Source organism: Triturus cristatus, chromosome 3_2, assembly GCF_964204655.1.
Source record: "Triturus cristatus chromosome 3_2, aTriCri1.1, whole genome shotgun sequence".
Taxonomy (NCBI): domain Eukaryota; kingdom Metazoa; phylum Chordata; class Amphibia; order Caudata; family Salamandridae; genus Triturus; species Triturus cristatus.
The window spans coordinates 311,800,559-311,820,240 of NC_140584.1; the positions used below are offsets into that span (position 1 = coordinate 311,800,559).

Here is a 19,682-nt window from a genome sequence, read left to right on the forward strand (position 1 = left end):
GTAAAGTAAATATATATATTAAAATTATTAATTAAATATCCCCTTTTTTTTTTTTATATATATATTATATATAAAAGGGGGGGTAAGAGGGAGCACCTTGACCCTGGAGTAAATATTAGGGGTGTGGAACCCTATTTATATAGTAGGAAACTTGTTTGCAGTTGAGGTTTGTCCGGCAGCAGCTGATCGAGAAAGCGAAGTAACTGAAAAACTTCGCTCGAGATCAGCTGCTGCTGGTGAAGAGAAAAGGCCGTGAGGGGAAGCCTGACGTTTACGCGCCGTTGCTAAGGTTCTTTCCTTAGCTTAGCCTGTTAGCGACGCGCTCGCGAGGGGGAAGCGAGCGCGTCTAAAATAATGCCTGAATTAGGAAAGATTTCAAGGGCGAGGAGGGCACTGGCCTAATAAACGAGAAGGTGTCAAGGGGAGTTGGACACACAAGCGCGTTTGCCGCATGAGCGCGTTTGGCAGCGAAAGCGCACACGGAGTTAAACAAGAGAAAGGTAGGAGTTGAGGGGAGGAAAGCGACGACCTTAATAGGAAGTCGTGTGAGGAGGGGTGACGGGGAAGGGGGAAACATGGTCACCCATGAGGGCGAGGGGGAAAACAAGCGCCAGATATAAGTAAGAAGGTTGAAGAAATATATCTTTTAGGTAAATTAAGGCAAGGAAACATATAAAGGTGGGTACAATGAGTAAGACATTGAGAAATTAATAAGCAAGTAAAAGACAGACTTATCTGCTTGTGAGCCGCATTTAAAAGAGGCAGTCTGTTTGTCTCTCATGCCTTTTGTTGCTTCTGCTCACCGCATTCTAGAACTGTTTTGCCTTTATGATGTAGCGGCTGCTTGTGATCTGCATTAAAGGATTAATGCATAATGTAGCCTCCGGTCTTGTAATGGCCATGATGGCAGCAATATCCTCAAAAACCTCCTGGAAAATCCAATCACATGACCCCTGTCCATAGGAAAATCCATAAAATTCATTAGCGCTACCACCATCAGCCCGAGCACACAAAGTTTCAACGAGACCCCTGATTCTTGCGAAAACACTGCAAACATACACATTCCCTGCCATTTCCCTGCAGGTTCTTACGAGGTTCCACACACAACCTTCCAGCCACCTCCAGTGTCCTCCTCTTAAAATGTAATCATGCCCAAAAGCACAGAAAACCGACCACCGGGACCTGCAGAAAACAGCCCCAAAACAGCCCAAGATTCTAGACCCTTCTAGAAAAATAGCATAGCCCAATAACTCTGCTTAATTAGAGACAAACCTCTCGCCATGCAATGTGCCAAGGCCCAGAGGACGCGCATGTGTCAACGTAACCATTAAACTAAAATCCAAACACCCACTTCTCTTCACAATTGCACGGAGCACATGCAGGTCAAAATGACATCCCTGTCCAGATGAAAGCCTCACACCTTTAAGCGGAACATCTCAGAGGAAAGAAGTAAAGTCCCCACCGTAGCTAGGAGAGAGGGGAAACCAAAATACATGAGCAGATTTACACTCACTACTCCCTTAAAATTCTAGCACCTCTCAAAACAGTTTTAAACTCACCATCCTCCTAAAAACATTAGCACTTCCTTTTCAGTAAACCATGAGGAAATCTTTTGCTCACGGCTAAACCATTAAGCACATCGGTAAAATCATGTAGGTATTTTCCAGACAACTGCCTAACAATGTGTTTTTCCAAATTAAACTACAATTCCACAGCTCTTTTCCTACAGGGTCAATGGTCGAGCTTAAAGTGCACCCACACTGCCATGGCCCTCCATTCCTTTGACCAAAGCTTTCAAAGACTTTCTTTCACAAGGACAATCGCTCAAGTAATACAGGATACATTGACTTTTTGCAATAATCCCTTGAAAGACATTGTTCGCACCGCATAAAGGCAAGACATCTCTGGGTGCCCAGAAGACAGACCCTCACTGAAGACGAGTCTACAGCCTACAAATGCTTTTTAAGTTAAGTATTATTATATTTCTGCACAGGCCCTATTTAACTGGGTACCCTGGAGCCCCTCAGGCACTAGACGTATGCCAAATCTGGTAAATTCTGCTTCTACATTCTTGCAACGCATGCGCAGAGACCTCTCTCACCTCACATACACTGAATCAAACTCTAGTCTTCCTCAAGCACCATACAGCGCAATCCTACACAACACCTGGTATAAACACATGACCGCCATTGGCATGCAAACTACGAACAGGTCATCTTATATATGTTCATTGCCGTAGACACAGACAGTCTTTACCTATTCCAAGAGATTGCTCCTGAAATAGCAAAATGCTTCATCCATCTGTATCTGTGTAGGAACAGGGTGAAAGTCCAACCTCATAGAGTAAAACCCCGTAGGGCACTAGTAAACATCACCCGGTATGAGACCAACTCCACTGCACTGCATCTCTTCACCAAGCCTAGCGACATCCAATCCGAGGTAGACAGGATGCGAAGAAGGGGCACCACAGGGGAGGACACTGTTCGACCATGGCACTTTGTAGAAAAGAGATTCCCGGAGGTAGCAAGACCACCACATCAGTGCATAAATGCTTCTGCTCCAGCCTCCTTCTGCAGGCCAAGGGTGGTCCTTAACGTCTTTGGGGCCACCTTCTTTAATGACAAGTGGACCCCAGACATGGAATTCCAGTTCAGGGCCACTCACCTCAATCACGTAGTGGGAAATGAGTCCCATGGGACGGAGTCCAATGCTAGCATAGACTCCCTGTGCCAGGAAATCTGGGTTACCGAGGTTAATAGGACCCATGGTTGGAGAGGAAGGGGCAAACCCTAATTGTATGGAAACTTACACTATACTCTTTATGTTTCACAGGCAAAGGAACCATACTGTTGGGTAATAATGAGGGCTGTGACATGAGACTATACGTTCCAGACCTGCAATGGGGCACCTCAACGCTAATGGATATATACTGGCAATACAGTGACCTTGCCTACACCCAGCTCGTCCCCGGATGTCGGGGCCTCAGCATCCTTGTGGACCATACACACTCCAATCCTGGTCATCCCTGGAGAAGATCTGACTGAGTTGTCTCAACATCCGTTACGGAAGAAAACAACTCTGTTGCATTAGGCTTGAAGGAGAAGAACTGTTGATTATTTTGGCTGGGCTCAGTACAAGGACATTGAAGAAGAATTTAGACCGTTCACAGAGACTCAAGTACTCGCTGGAGGATCAATACCCTTCTTCATCGTTCAAACAAAAGCCAACACCCGCTGGTTACAAATAACCAGGTGGGAACTGATGCAAATTATCAACAATCGTGAGCTCGTCCTAAACGCTATCATGGAAGAACTGAGATCCATCCACCTTATGCTGATGCAAAATCGATACGTCTTGTACTTGATGACGGCGATGGAGGGGAGTTGTGTACCAAAATTGGTGCTTCCCATTGTACTTTTAATCACGGAAATGACATGGACATTGGGGCATTAGCTTGTGCCATCCGAAAACTGCATAGTCTGCAAGCCAACATGAAGGAGGGAGGCACCCCGCAGCAGGACTAGTTGCATTGTATCTTTTCGTGGATCTCCCTATGGATGTCCAAACTATTACTGTCAATGATGCCAGTTTTCATTATTATACTTCTGGTATGTGGTTTCCTACAAGTGGGGGTTTCTTGCTATAAAAATGCAGTCTCAAATTAGGTAGCAAGCACATAGCTAGGGAAAAAGTAACAGACACTACAGACACACACATACACTTTCTAATAATATACTGTCATGTCATATGAGGAGGATACATTAGTTGAAGAATCAACTAGAGGGGGAGTGTTGGAATGGGAAAATATGATTTCAATGAATACAGTGATATGTGCAAGCCCTACAATGGCAATACCAATAAATGCAATGTCAATGTGTGTCATCACCTCAGCCCGCACAACTGTGCTGATAACTACAGTAACAATATCAATGTATGCCATAATCCATGTATGAGTGGCAAAAAGCGATGTCAATGTACTTCATGATCTAGGAATGCATAGCTATATCAATGTTTGTAAAAAACAATACCAATGTACACTACGAGAACTGTAGACAAACCATTGAGAATGTCGATAAAAATGACACAGTGACTGCCATATTATTTTCAGGAGTTCCGGTGAACTCGCACCATTGCGGTCAGATTTACCCAAGGTGACCTCCCCATCAACCCTGAGTCATAGGTACATGGTCGGACAGGCCTTGCGACCCACACCCACATCTATTGAATAACAGATCACAGGTGGGGTCTCTCTTAACCCATACACAGGCTCACACCCAGGGAAACCCTTCATTGATCCCACAGATATATAGTTGCAAAATAGAAATGTCCATGGCAATTGGTCCCAATACAACACGTTTGGCCAGAGGCTCACATTCCCCCCAAATACCACAAAGCTAGATACTACATGTAGATAGATACACTCAGCTGACCAGGACATGACATGCACACCACACGTAGTGATCACGCGTTCCTCATGCCGGACTTCTGGACAGATTCACACTGGCCCACACTAGCTCTCCCTGAGGCTGAGAGCCATCTGTGTCCTTTTCAGATGCCCAACCTTGTTAATTTACGACTGAGATGCTTTTCAAGACTGCAGAAATGGTTTTATTGTACCTCGCTAAATGTGTATAAAGCCAGCCAAAACTTTTTACACGAGAGTCTTTCCTGTATTTTGTCTAGACTCTCCCGGCCTCTGCATTTATTTAAACCGACTTGTTCCTGTTTTGCCAAATGCCTTATCTTTTAATTTCTTTAAGGTAATTTCATATCCAAGCAACACGTGAAATGCTTGCACAGCTGCAGTAGTCACACAATGCTGGCTCTGCCACAGCTCTATCCACAAGACCACATTCTGTGTGTCCTGCATGGTCCTTGACTGCAACAATCTTAACTGAGCTGCATGTCAACATCCCAATCCTTTGTGGGATGTGGAAGCCATCATAATTTTTCTGAATACCCTCCAACTGTCCAATAAAGTCCTGCAGTTATTTTTGCATCTGCCCTATTTCTTCCCTAGGAATCAGGACAAATAATGCTTAGATAATGAATATTGGAAGGTGTTTATCATAATCACTGCCAGTCTCCATCTCCAGTATGTTTTATATGGTCTTGGCCCTACTAATAATTACTTTTAACTGGCCACATTTTAGCCTTCAGCATGGATGACATCGCCAAATAGCGGGTGGAGTCCTCAACGCATAGAAATGTTTGTCTCCACCATAGTGAGTGTAGCTCCAACTCTTCAGTACCAGAATTAAATATTGAACTCCTCACAAGCCTTACAAAATCCTGCAAAGTCCATCAGCACCAGACAGTTTTCCCTGTTTAAAGAGACTTTATTGCATCTCCTACTTTGGCTTCTTCTTTAGGCCTCTGCACATCTATCAACTCCTCAAGTTAGCAGTCCTCTAAGAACCTGCCTCCCTCAGTATCCCTTTCCTACCCTTGGTATACAACCTTTAGTAAAATTGTCTGACAGCTTCTGCCTTAGCCTCCTCTATTGAATCCTCATTTGCTGAGCCAGTTTCTGGCTGACCTTATTGCCCTTGTAATAACATCTTTGTTTAAGCCCTAAAAAGTGTTCTTTCTTCCTTTTTCAGTTAAAGAAGGGTTAGATACCCTTCCATCTTATTAATTTCCAGTACTGTCTTTGCCATGGCTTCTCCATGTTCGCAAGACTGCGGCTTCCTCATGTTTGGAAGGCTCTCTCAGTACTATCGATCATTATAAGGTGCTTTCTGTTGGTGTGTACATAAGAGCTGTGATTGTACCCCTAATGTATACATTCAAGGCATCCAAGATGGTGGCGATCAAGAAATTCCTGTGTCTGTGTGCTAATCTCCTGTCTGTGGAGCGGGTCTCTAAGTTGGTAGGCTTTCTGATTAATGTTCCCAAGTCTGTTAAATGCACCCAGTATGTACTGGCTGTCACAAAGGTAGTGGATCCTGATGTATACCCTATGAAGAGACTGAAGAAAGAAAAATCAATATCTGTAGGAAGGAGGTGGCACCATATACCCAAAAGTCCCATATCACCCATTAAGCTACCCAATGTCCCACTGGCTGCTCTTGCCCCTGTACCCCGGCAACTGGATTGAATTAGTGTATAATCCCAGAATAAACAAAATATTTAATGTGCCCTCCAGCAATGGAAGCTGCACGGACAGGATCTTCTGGATGTATATGTCCCGACCCGAGGTGGGTCCATAAAATGTTGGTCACTGATCAGTTGTGCAAAGCAACAGAGCTGAACAAGCATCTCACTGGTATGTGTGTCCCTGTTTGATATGATACGTTGTTGGGGTACATTCTTCTTTCCTAATATGGCTATAATGACTGTCTTTGAAGAATGTGATGCAAAGAACAGGATTAGGTAGTCCCTATGCTTTAAACTGTTCTGATCTTATCTCCTTAGATGTATATCCTGTAAGAAAATGAAATCTGGATTTTATATTCTCATTTATTTCCACAGCCTGTAAGGAGTCAGGCCTGCTTTCTTTATGGACCGACTTCATCAATCCATTGATGTACCAGGACATACTGCTGTCTTCACCAAGATGCAATCCATCTGTCACACTTCTGGCACCCCTTCTCGGCCAATCATTATGACCAAGCCATAATAACAATATTTGTTTCTAGGATGCTGGCACCTGTAATCAACATTTCAAATCTGCCTTTATACTTATCTCATTTAATGGGTCTCATTCTCTTGAACCCAGAGATTCTCCCCGGGAGTTCAAACAGCTTAATCTTCATGTTTCCAGATACATGACACGTCGTATTTTATCTTTTGCTGTATCGCTGAGTCATTTAATATGATTGTTCTTCAGTCTCTGCTGACATGCAGTCCCACTCGCTTCCCACTCGATGAGCTCAGCTTCTTATTTAGTGCCACAGCCGTACTCATCTTCATTACTGGTGTGCATTGTCTTCTTAATCAAATCCATAGATGCGACTGCAATTTCTACTTTTATCCATCTGAATTGCAGAACCTCTTGAAAGGCCCATTGGCAGGGGCGGCTCCTCCGCTAAGGCGGAGGAGCACCGCCACACTGCTTTTCCGCATTGCAAAAAACAAAAAATACAATTATAACGCAGGATTATTATCATTTTATTTTTCCATGCTAAGGCCATTTTGTGGGGCAGGCACAGCTGGGCTGAGCAGGGAGGAGGAGTGTGGGCACTCTCTAAGTGTGATGACTGTCTTGGGCCCGCCAAACAGTCATACCCACTTTGCATATTCTTCACCGGCTGCATTGTACAGCCTGGGTAGAGAACATTCCCAGGCTCCCAGTCCCTTTGTGAGTACCGAACCACAGTGCTCAGACCAATCACAATTCTGCTTTGCAGCGTTGTGTTTGGCATAGGGGAGGGTACTTCCTGTTGACACAGAAGGAAGAGAACGGAGGAGAGGCAGTGGCCAACCATCCGGCCAGCTGGCAGGTAACTGATCTTTTTTTAAAAAAACAGCTCACTACTGCTGCCTGAGAGCAGCCACCACTTCCCATTGGTATTGTTACCTGCTTTTCCAAGAGTGCTTACCCATGTTTAGTAAGCTCTCCACTTCAGCAACTTCAAAGCAGCTAAGTGTTGAAAGAGTTGCACCTTACTTCCCTCAAAAAATATTCAAGTTTGTTATCTTGCTGCTTCAAGAATTCACTTCTTTACAAGTGTAGAAGGGAAGCATTACCTCTATGTCCTGTGGGCAGTCAGTGGCTTTATTTGATTTTTTCCCCTTGGCCTGTATGCCAGAGACTAATTGCAAAAGAGTCATCTTTCTCTAACTACTTTCTGAAGTGGACCTGAACACAGACATTGATATGCTCCTCTTCTGCTTCCTCATTCAGCTTCTTGGTCATGATGTTTTTTTCATCACAATCTATTCTCCGGATCTTCACATTTCTCAGTGGAAAGTTTGACCTGCATTTTTCAGTGTCAAAAATGAGTTTGTCACACATAGCTGTAATCTGACATGGACTGAATCCTCTGATCTGCTTCTCATATCCAGGACCTATGCCCTACATGTCATTTTTCAATTCAATGGTTTCACTCCCCAAGTGGATCTAAGGTGAGCCAGACAATCTGCCAGTGATTTGCCAAATCCACATTAAAGGTTTGCTAGACATGTGATCATTCTTTTTGAGCTGTGCGATTTTATAGGTAGCCATCGCTTTACCTCAAACAGCCTCCCTTGTTGCAGTTGTGTACTTAATAGTTGATTCTTTCCAATACATATAGGTTTGCATTTTTATGTTGTTCTAATTGCCTGTGAAACTGATACTTGTACATAGAAAACAATTGAGCAGTCAGTGCCATCTAGCAAGCTCATCTGGGGTGCCTACCCTCCCACTACTCGGGCATGTCTGTCATCAGCCATCTAAACGTCTAAATGGATCGTAGCCTTTAACTCATTCCATGTCCATTTAGCACGTTTGATTTCATTAAGGCTGTTCATTGTCCTCTATTGCTTGCATTTGCTATCCTCACAGAAAATCACAGCGCCCATTATGCCAATGGTACCATGTACAGTGCCACCTTCATTTGCCATAAGCAGGATCTCTGTCTCTGTGGCCTCCTCGTTCGCAGTCTATACCTGATGAGAAAGACACCATGGCTGAGATCTTTGGTCTATGGGTTGTGACTCTGCAATATCAATATCGCAGGCACTTTTCTTTTCCAGTACCTCCCTTGCATGATTCATGAGTGCAGTGGTTGTTCCTCTTGGCGCTACTTTCCTTTCTGTAAGGCTTTCTGCTGTACAACACGTCATAGTGAATGGAGCAAGGACTCTTATAAAAGAGACTTGCTCGGATGCAATCTTCTCAAATAACTTGTAACACTGTAATAATTGTTTTGTAGATACCAACGTGCATTACAGTTCATACATTTAAGTCCAGGGGAAGCTTGCCTATGTGTTTTACTAACAAGTAAACTGAGTGACACTCAAAATGGCTGCTAAACATGGGATTCTGTATTGCGCATTCGTCTACTGCATCTACGTAGTATGACGTTCTATCTCTTGGAGGGAAATCTTTTCAGCTGCGCATTTGCTTCTAAAATGACAGTTTGAAACTCACATGTTAACGCGCATGCTTTTGCCAAACTAATTCCTGCTACTTCACTAAAATGCTAATGCTAAAGATTTTAATAAGTAAATGGGATTAGAGTAGAGATAGGTGATATACAGTGAAATCATTTTATTTTTGATTTTAATATGTTTCTCTTTGACCTCTCTATTAGCTCGTATTTGGGCCTCCGAGTGGGATTGAAGCTTGTACCACATGCAACTGTCTCGCATGCGCAGTAACAATACGCCAGGAGCCGCGATGCAAATCCTTGAATGTCATCCAAAAGAAAACAGCAACATACCCTTGGAACCAGCATGATGTCCTGTGAAAGGAAGAGACTATACACAAAATTACATACTTTGATTAAGATGAGAATACGGGTGGGAAACAAAGCTTGGGAAAATACATTGATGGGCGGGAACATCGAACAGTAAGCTTTAGAAAAATATTAAAACTTAGCATGGTGTGATGATCATCCCCCCTTGCTTGTCCAATAAGAATTAGGAGTTTCATAAATCTGAAACATTTAGGGGTGGTGTTTACCTTTAGGAAAGTATAATTGAGGTAATTTAGTTAGTTAGATATCGCTCGTGCTGCTGAGATGCTGAGAGACCGGGATGCTGTCCGAGAGCTGAGCAAATATTGAAGAAGAATCGATTAGCAGAAGTAGAGCCTAAACCTAATTAATTAGATGAAGATCACAGAAGAATCGAGGAGGGAAATAAGGTAATGACTTAGAAGAAGATCGTGGAAGAATCGAGGAGGAAGATAGTGTCAGAGAGAGGGGTGCAATGCAGGCGTCGGATGTAGAAGAGGTCATCCATCCTGTCCCTGAATCAAGTCCTGAGTCTTTGTCACCTGAGCTGTCCCAGGGGACCCATCCAGCTCTTGGCCAAGGAGTTGGTTTCCACACCATCCTAGGTAACTATAACTCTATGTGGTAGTACATTGTACTCTCTCTTTATTTCTCCTCTCCAGTTACTGTCATCGCAATAACATTTCTTGGATGTAGCAGTTTTACTTTATCCGCTAGATTAATGTCTTCCTCTAGAGAAAACGGTGTACGAATTGTATTGGTTTTGGCTCACACAAATGTAACTAGATAAACTTTTAAAACTCTCCCGAGTCTGTGGTTATTTAAAGATATTTTTTTCCATCTAAATAGTTAACTAAAAGGTCCATTGACCAGAGGAAATTACATACGGACTGAAAAAGGTTTGGTGAGAAATTATAGGGTAAATTATCTTTCAGGTATTATCACAATAAATTGACCCCCACGGTCCTTACTAGATTATATGAATGTGTGTTTACGGGCCCAGGTGAGTATGTGGATTGCTTTTTATTTTTGTCCTTATTTGCCTCTAAAAAACACCATTCTATTTGCACCATTGAATGGAGTACTATGCCCTTATGTGCTGGAAGCCAAGAGAAAGAAGAGAGGATGGAAATTTCCACCCTTTACCTCCCTCGTTTGATTGAAACTCCGTCCTCTACAAAATTCCCTTTATATCACTCCGCTTCTCCCCCACCTTGAATAGAGGGGGGTAAAAAGACAGGAGGACAGATTGCAGGAGAGGCATACAGGCTTAATCATTGGACTTCATCGGTCTGATGTTCAAACCAATTCAAGAAAGGAAGCCAGAATTTTTACTTTCTAGACCCCATCGTATCCAATGTGGTGATATATTTAACAGAACATACCCAATCGTCAAACCTGGGAGGAGCCGTAGCTACCCACTGTCTACATAATTCCCTTTGTGCCAGCAGTATAGAATAAAAAATCAACCTTGCCTGGTTTTTAGTAACATGTGCCAGAGAATCCACACATCCGAACATAACAAGCAGGATGCTTACCTTTATATCGAACTTCAACATACTAGACAGGGCCCTACTCACATCCATCCAAACGGCTGGATCACTGGACAGTCCACAAACATGAGAACATCATTTTCTCTCATTTTTCCGCACTTAGGGCAGGCTACGTCACCTCGACTCCCAACCTTTGACAACCTCTGAGGAGACCAGTATGCTCTGTGAATGGAGAAAAGGGGATTTCTTCTTAGGTGTGCAGGTTTAACTATTTTAAACAACATGTACATAAATACTTGCCATTGACGATCCAACTGTGCCTCCGGCAAGCATCTTCCCCATAATTCAGTTGGCAATATGAAGGCTCCATCTTCCAGCTCCACCAACAGCCAGTAGATTGTTGCAAGCTCCTTTTTGAGTACTGTCTCGTGCAATAGTCTATCTTCAAGTTCATTTGACTTTCCTATGATCGTGCCTGGATCCTGGAACCAGCTCTGCATTTGCAGATATTCAAACCTGGACACTTTACTGTCAGATAGTTGTTTACATGTTTCCCATGTTATCAGATGACCGTTCTGAAGTCTGTGGTCCCATCCTATTAAACCTGCCTCAATCAAAGGTACAACCAATGAGTCTTTTGTCCACTCCGGAGAACCTGGAGAGTCCCAGATGGGAGCCATGAGGCTGTAGTACGGTATTTTTAAGACTTTTTAACCTTATACCAGGTTTTGGCAAAACCCCTCAAGATCTTTAGCCTGACTTTTTTAAAGTACTTGAGGTCAGCATATTTGAACATGAAGCCAAAATTTCTTCCTAGCTCCTGCTCTGCCATCACTCCCAGGAGTCTCCCAGTTTCAGATGGTGTGGGTATGTTCAACAACATCTTGCCATTTTTCAATAAGAAAGCCCATGAGTAAAACAGCAAGTCCGGTGGTGCTAAGCCTCCCTTCTCCACCCTTCTCCTCAGTTTCTTCCAGGCTATTCTAGGTCCTTTGCTTGCCCAAATAAAACTGCTAATCTGGCTTTGCATCCTTTTAAGCCAGTCCTTATCAAAAGTCAAGGGGATTGAGTCAAACAGAAAAGTAAATTTCGGGAGGCGCATAATTTTTACCAGATTTACACGACCCAGCAGAGTAAGCTGGAGGTGCGCCCACATTTTTAAGAGTCCACTAACTTCCTTCTAAACCCATTCAAAGTTAGCTTTAGTTATTTTAGTAATGTCCTGTAGTATAATTACTCCCAGATATCTCATTTCCCCTTTGCTAAGGATCTCGCCTAAAACCAAATTCCAGGCCATTACCTCCGTCTTACTCTTAATAATCTCACAGCCCGAAATTCTTCCAAATTCTGATGTTAGGATAGTAATATGACTCAAGGTATCTTGTAGATTTGTTGTGTACATGAGGATGTCATCTGCATAAAGTCCTAGGGCCCGATTCACAGAAATAACTTAAGACAAAATCCTAAACTTACTACCATTTTGGTATTCACAGAAGGCACTTACTCATTTCGGTATTCACATAAGTTAGGAGTCCTAACTTTAGGACTCCTAAATGCCTTCTGTGAATACCGAAATTCTTAAAGTTAGGATTTTTCTCACTTTAGGAGTAGTAAAGTTAGGACTCCTAACTTTAGGACCCCTAAATGCCTTCTCTGAATACCGAAAGTCTTAAAGTTAGGATTTTTCTCAGTTTAGGAGTAGTAAAGTTAGGACTCCTGACTTTAGGACTCCTAAATGCCTTCTGTGAATACCGAAAGTCTTAAAGTTATGATTTTTCTCAGTTTAGGAGTAGTAAAGTTAGGAGTCATAACTTTACTACTCCTAAACTGAGAAAAATCCTAATTTTAAGACTTTCGGTATTCACAGAAGGCATTTAGGAGTCCTAAAGTTAGGACTCCTAACTTCTGTGAATACCGAAATGAGTAAGTATCTTCTGTGAATACCAAAATGGTAGTAAAGTTAGGATTTTGTCTTAAGTTAGTTCTGTGAATCGGGCACCTAGTTTCTTGCTCCATCCTTTGTACTGAAAGGGTGAAATACCTGGGTCCTCCCTAATATTCCTAGCTAGGGGCTCTATGTATAGATTGAATAAGAGAGGCGATAATGGGCAACCCTGCCTCGTATCTCTAGTGATAAAGATAGGGTCCGTCAATGAACCATTAATCAGAACTCTGGCTTTTGGTGCCACGTAAAAACCTGCTAGTGATCTACAGAAGTTAAACGCAAGATTTAAAGATTTTGCCACACATAGTAGGTAGCCCCAATTAACTCGGTCAAAAGCTTTAGTGTCATCTAATGCTATCACCGCCAGGGGAAGCTTGTGCACGGTCGCCAGTTCTATAAAGCAAATCAAAGAGTATGTCAGTTCTTTCAGAGCTCTGCCCCGTATAAAACCTTTTTGGTCCACATGCACCAACTCCGTCGGAGAGCCATTTAACCTATCGGACAATATTTTTGCGAAAATCTTATAGTCGCAATTCAGCAACGATATTGGCCGATATGAGTAGCAATTTTTAGGGCACTTCCCGCGTTCCAAGATTAGAGAGATGATGACGTCCTTCCATGAGGCCAGCATTAGGACCCCTCCAATATACAGGTCATTGAGGATTTTAACCATGATAGGGATTAACCCTTTTGCCAGGGCTTTGTAAACTTCCATAGGCAGACCGTCGGGGCCTGGGGCCTTTCCTCTCTTGCCCAGTCTTAATGCAGTGTCTACTTCTCTCTCATTAATTTCCCCATTCAACTGCCTACTCTTATCTAATGAAAGGGGGTTTATATGACCTTTCCCCAGCCAGGCTTCCACCTCTTCTTCAGTAGGTTTTAACTCTTCATGATAAACGTTAGTATAAAAGCTGTGGAAAGCATGTTGTATACCACTATGATCACTAATTATATCACCTGTGTGACCGCATTTGATGTGGTCTATCCTATTTCTCGCCTGCTCTTTTTCAACCTTCCACGCCAGCAGCTTGCTACATCCTTCACTGTATTCGTAACTCTGTCATGTAGTATTGTTGTCAGATTTGATTTTGCCTCCGACACTTTCTGTAGCAACCGGACCCGAGCTTCTTCATCTACCCTAGGGTCAATCAGATCTTTTTCTAGAGAGCGAACCAGCTCCTCTACTTCAGACACTTTTTTATAGTACCCCCTCCTTTTTTCCGCAGCCAGTGCCCCTAATCTTGCCCTTAAAAAAGCTTTGTAAGCATCACAGATCATTCCGGATACAGCTGTACCCTGGTTAAACTCGAAGAACTCTACGGTCTCTCTACTCAGTGCTTCTATAACTCCTTCCTGCAGGATCGTGCGGTCTAGCGTCCATCTAGATTGAATGCCCCTAGCCTGAATGTTCAGATATAATAATACTGCCGAATGGTCCGATAGATGGACTCCCACGTGTTCAACTCGCTTAGCCCATTCTCTTAAATTATTATCAATGAGGAAATAATCAATCCTCGACTGATGCCTGTATTTTTTATTATAAAATGTGAAACCTTTTTGTGAGCCTGACTTCTGACGCCATATATCACACAACCCCAACTGGGTCATCATTTGCTTAATGAGCCCTGACATTCTGGGATTTACCAGCGCTCTACTGTGTGAGGTTCTATCCAGAGTGTGGTCTAGGACAACATTGAAATCTCCCGCCAATATAATGGGGTCTGAAGAATTTAATAGTTCCACCAAAAGTTCACCTAAGGGAGAGACATCATCTTGATCAGGGCCATAGTACCCCGCTAAAGTAAAACTTTGTCCCCATATCTTCAATTTGACAACTAGCCATCTTCCAGCTTTGTCTAAAGCCTTGTCCCCTATAGTGATTTGTGCCCCTCCTCTCACTAGAATCACCACCCCCTTTGTTACAGCTGATTGAGTAGTGCAAACTGCTTGGGAGATCCATTTTTTAGCCTTGAAAAACTCCAGGCCCTCCTTTTCTGTCAAATGCTTCTCCTGTAGAATGATAATCTGGGCCGGACAGTCCTTCAAATACTGTAATATTTTTGCCCTTCTTCCCTGTACCCTTAGGCCATTCAAGTTCCATGGGATTATTTTTATTAACTTCTCTTTCTCCTCTTGCTTCTCACCCATCCCACAAAGAGGCTAAAATCAAACTGCATTACTGCACTAAGTAGATTTTAGAGGCTAAAGAGGAACTTTTTTAAATGTATTCCTCCCACTGCTCCCCACCCAGTGCTTCCCCTACTACCCTCCTCCCACGGACAACCCTTCCCTGGTTCTTCATGGCTCAAGGCCATATGGGTGACCCCCCCAGAGCGAGCGTGTAAAACTAATTTGACTTTGTGCATGAGTGAATTTACCAATAGCTTATCAGTTAAATGTTTTCTAACCCCCTAAGTGAGGTAATACTTCCAAGCGCGGTCATTAATAACATGATAACATTGAAAATAGATTCAATCATTTGAAGGCATTCCTCCACTTTGATGAGAGGTACTATCCCCCAAGTTGAAGGCTTTTGATAAAGTCATCCACCTTTTCGCCGGAGTGGAAAATGTGCATCTTGTTGTTTAGCATCACCTTCAAAAATGCCGGAATTCTCAGCTGTACTGAAGCACCCATTCTCTTTAGTGCATCTATTCTTTGCCCCATCTCCCATTGTATGTTAGAGGTAGCCATAGAAACATCTGATCTGATCTCACATTTGAACCCGTCTACCTCGATTGATTTCATCCCTAATCCTTTCGACAATATTTTCTCTTTTAACGCATATGTTAAAAAATTTAGTAGGATTTTCCTAGGTTTAGACCTATTAGCATTAAGTCTGAACGGATCTCTATGTACACGCTGGAGGTCTTTTGAAATCTCTTCTTTCGACTCCTCCAACTGTAAATCATTCTTAATCAGTTTCACTACATAGACTTTGATATTGTCGCCTTCTCTGCCTTCCGGAACTTTCAGAATTTTTAAATTGTTCCGTCTTTGGAAATTTTCCAGCCTTTCGACTCTATCTTGTTGCTCTCTTTCCACAGTTTTTAAGTTATCTATTTCAAAACAGTTTGCCCTCATAGTTTCCTGGAGATCTTTAACCTCACCTAATGCTGATGTTCTACTACTGAAGTGGTCTATCTTTCTCCCAATGACTTTGCATGCATTTTTAATCTCTAACGGATTTGACTCCGATATCTCACAAATCTATTTTTGATTTCCGCTGATAGAGCTACTAGGAGTGCTCCCACAGACGTGTCCTACTTCTCCGACTGTTTTGAGTTCTGTTCAAGGTCTACCGAATTTGAGACCGGGCCTTTTGATCTTCCTAAAGTTTGTTGCTAGCCATCTTCCCCCTCGGGGGATATTGTATTTAGAATTTGATACCTATTTGCAGAGATTTCCTCTCCCCAATTGACTTTGCCCACTTTATTTGAACCATCCAAACCATCCAGACCATCTGGAGTCTTCTCCTGTTGCATAGTATCTTTCTCCTGAAAACTATTTAAACCTGCCATCTTACTTTCGCCCAGAATTAGTATTTTAGGTTGCACTTTAAAATACGTTTTAAGGGATGGAGTGATTTTTACCTTCTGTTCAGGAGTTCGTTTCTTTATTGAAACCTTTTTTTAATTAACTTTAGATTGGGAGAGAGACAATTTCTTAGTTGTATTATGCCAAGTGCCAGCCACCTTGCCTAAGATATCACAGCCTTCTCCTCCGTCTTTCTCCTTCTTCTCCTCCTCTTACCCCCTCCCTGCGAGATCGCAAACGGTTAAATCTTCCAGTGCCAACGTGCTCCTTCCCTTTCCCTGGCTATGGAGTGCGTACCTCGAGACCCCCTCAGCCTGTGTACTCCCACAACCAACCTTCCTCCTACCTTTGATATCACCAGGGCAGGGACCTGAGCCAGTGCAGCCTCCTTGGAAAACCCCTCCTTTTTTTCCTTTTGAAAAAGTAATTTTACTTCGCCCGTCCAGCTGCTCCTCTAATCCGGTGTACCCCCCGGAGTCGGGTCTGATGTTGCAGCCTCCACGCCCTCCCTTCCCCCTGAAGGGAATCCTTGCAGCCACGCCTCTTCCCCTATGGAATTCCTGGCCCGCTCTACCCCACAGCTGCTCTGTCTCCGACGCCGTCTTGCTGCCGAACACTCCACCGCAGCTCCAGCCGAAGTTAGTAACTCTACGTTATTTGAGATAATTATTTGAAATGATGTGCTCCCATTCTCCGGTAAATCAGCGCTTGAGCTATTGGAAAGTTTTTTAAGGGAAGCAGCAAGCACCTTCCCTCATTGCTCATTAAAAGCCACGGACACTCTGGGGAACCACCCGCGAACTGCTACGTGCCGGCCCCCATGTTTTCCCCCATGACCCGCCAGTATGTGGATTGCTTGTATCTCTAGCTGGTAACCCGCTGGATCAAAGACACTGTGGTGATGGTGGCTTTCTCACCAGCCATGGAGAGGGGTGTGGGATACTGTGTCCAGGCACAGTGGCCCAGAGATCCTCTCCCAATTTACTACCACACCAGCATCGTAGATCTTCATCTCACGCCTTGACCATTCCCAGAAACCAAGTAGGTCATCCAACCACCAGGTAAGAGTTTTCCTCACTCTCATGGGTCCCTGCCTACGAACACGCCTCAGAGCGCTTGGAAGCCCCTCCTACCCCCAACACCCCCTGGCACCTCTTTCATGTAGCACTATTTTGTGAAATAATGTTTTATGTGCTTATTGTTTTTGGTTGCCCTATAGACTTTTATGCACTTTATTACAGGCGTTGCTGAATTAAGGGCCTTTCCTTGTAGGATTTTTTGTGTGCTGTGCGCTCAAGTATGTGGCACCTTCAGTGATAGATCAGCAACGCTTTGTAAATGTGTGATTGTGAACAAGAATATTTTCTGTCTATTTATTTTATAAAGTTACTAAGTACACAGTGTTAAATGGTTGTTGGGTGTGTTGTTTCTTAAATAAACAGATTTATTGAATGAAATTACCCCCCTTTCATATAAACCATGAATTTGTGGATGTATATGACACAAATCTGACATCTTGTAAGTCATTAATGTGCCTTCATGCAAGTCATGTATTTTTGCTTGTGTTTTCCTTAAAATCAGAATTGAATTTGCTCCCCTAATCTATACATTTATCTAAAATTATTTTGTATTTGTAGAAGTCAATAACGTATTCTAATGTTGATCATGAACTTTCCCTTCTGTGTTCTTCTAGTTGGACCTACAAGAGTTATGGATATTCCTTGATACACACATACATTTCCCAATGAATCATCCTCAGAGTCTTGGACTTCCTGTCAGTCATACATTTTTCTTCACAGTAACATATGATTATTCTTATAAAAACCACAAGATCAGTTAGGACATGCACCAAGGTCACAGCAGCCTCAATCTTATATGCTTGAATGACCGGGTAGTCAGCTACTGAACCCATAGCGTTTGTTTATTAAATCGTCAGTTTCAGTGCATAGCATTGCATTAGCCTCTAGGACACATCTAGGCTTAGAGCCCCGTCTAAAAGTGTACATGTGTGCATGCCTTTTTATTCAGCACATGATCCCTCTTCCATCGCTCGACACTGACAGCCAAGCAACAGGCCAGGCACAGGGTGTTACTGGGAGAACATTTTGTGCTTTGACTTAACAAAGTAACAGAGCCTGCAATTAGGCACGGGTTGTAGGAACAGGCTGGACTCATGTGAGCAGTTCACTAAGGCCACCCTCACCCGACCCCCATTAGGCTTTTTTTTAATGTTGTGCCTGTCAGTTCTACAGAAAACCAGGAACTTTGTCGGACGGTGAGTGACTGATATCTCACTGTATGGTTCAAGTGGCACAGAAACACAATGGCAGCTCCCAGATTCACTCTTAAGGCAGGCTGAAACTGCCTGGAGGTGTGTTCCATTCCCTGATGCAGACTTTGAAACTTACTCAACATCACTGTTTCCTCCAAGCAGTGCAATCTGGGGGCTGAAGTGACTCTAAAATCTGTACTCTGCAACCTCCTTGCGAGAGTTACCTGCTTACTCTCAAAAGGTATCCTCAGAAAGATCTGATACCTTGTTTCAGATTTCTGTTCTATTCCTGCCTGCAAATATGTGCCCAGAAACCACTCCTCTTCATAGAAATGTAGTGTACTTGTGCATGTCAGATAGCTATTGGCAAAGCAGTAAGAGAGATGGGTCACAATTTTTAGTGTTTTCTATGGCACAATTTGTATTCTGTGAAGCAGGATAGCACGTGGCTCATACAAATTCATACAGTAAAAATATGCTAACGGCTCACACCAGATCAGTACGTGGCATTATAACTCTTACAGTAATTTAGGATAATTTGAGACCTGGAGAAACAAAACAAAACACTTCCATAAGGCTTTTACAGAGTTGGCTGCTCTACAACAAAGACCCTTGAAAGGAAGGTATGAAGCACAATTAGTTGATGGGAGAAGGGAGTGAATACTTAGCTAGGTAGACTGAACCCGTATCTTAGTAAAATAAGCTAAAGCTATTTCCATCTAATGAAATAAGCCACATTTTCTTTGCCAAGGCAGATGCCACATCCCTTTCCTTCAGTGAAGAAAGTTGTACTTCTCCTCAATAAAGAAGAGATGACCATTCTTTCTCAGGGACAATCAATGTTCCTTTAATCCTAGGTAGAAGTTAGGTGCCTTTAATCCCAGGCCAAAGTGAAGGTCCCTTCTGTCCCTGATCGAGACCTGGTTGTTCATTCTCGAGAAGCCAGCCACCGTACATCCAAAGAAGGAGTGTGCAGATTCTTCCAGTTTCAGGAAGCCAACCCCTTCTTTCCTAGCAGAGTGGATAGGCTGGGGAAGAGTCAACGCCTG

General features: G+C 43.1%; 1 protein-coding gene across 2 annotated transcripts in view; it reads left to right on the plus strand.

Moving 5' to 3' along the window:
• The window catches only part of LOC146857249 (uromodulin-like), a 297,850-nt gene that overhangs the window by 199,560 nt on the left and 78,608 nt on the right, over positions 1–19,682 (plus strand). The gene's annotated exons all lie outside the window — the stretch shown is intronic.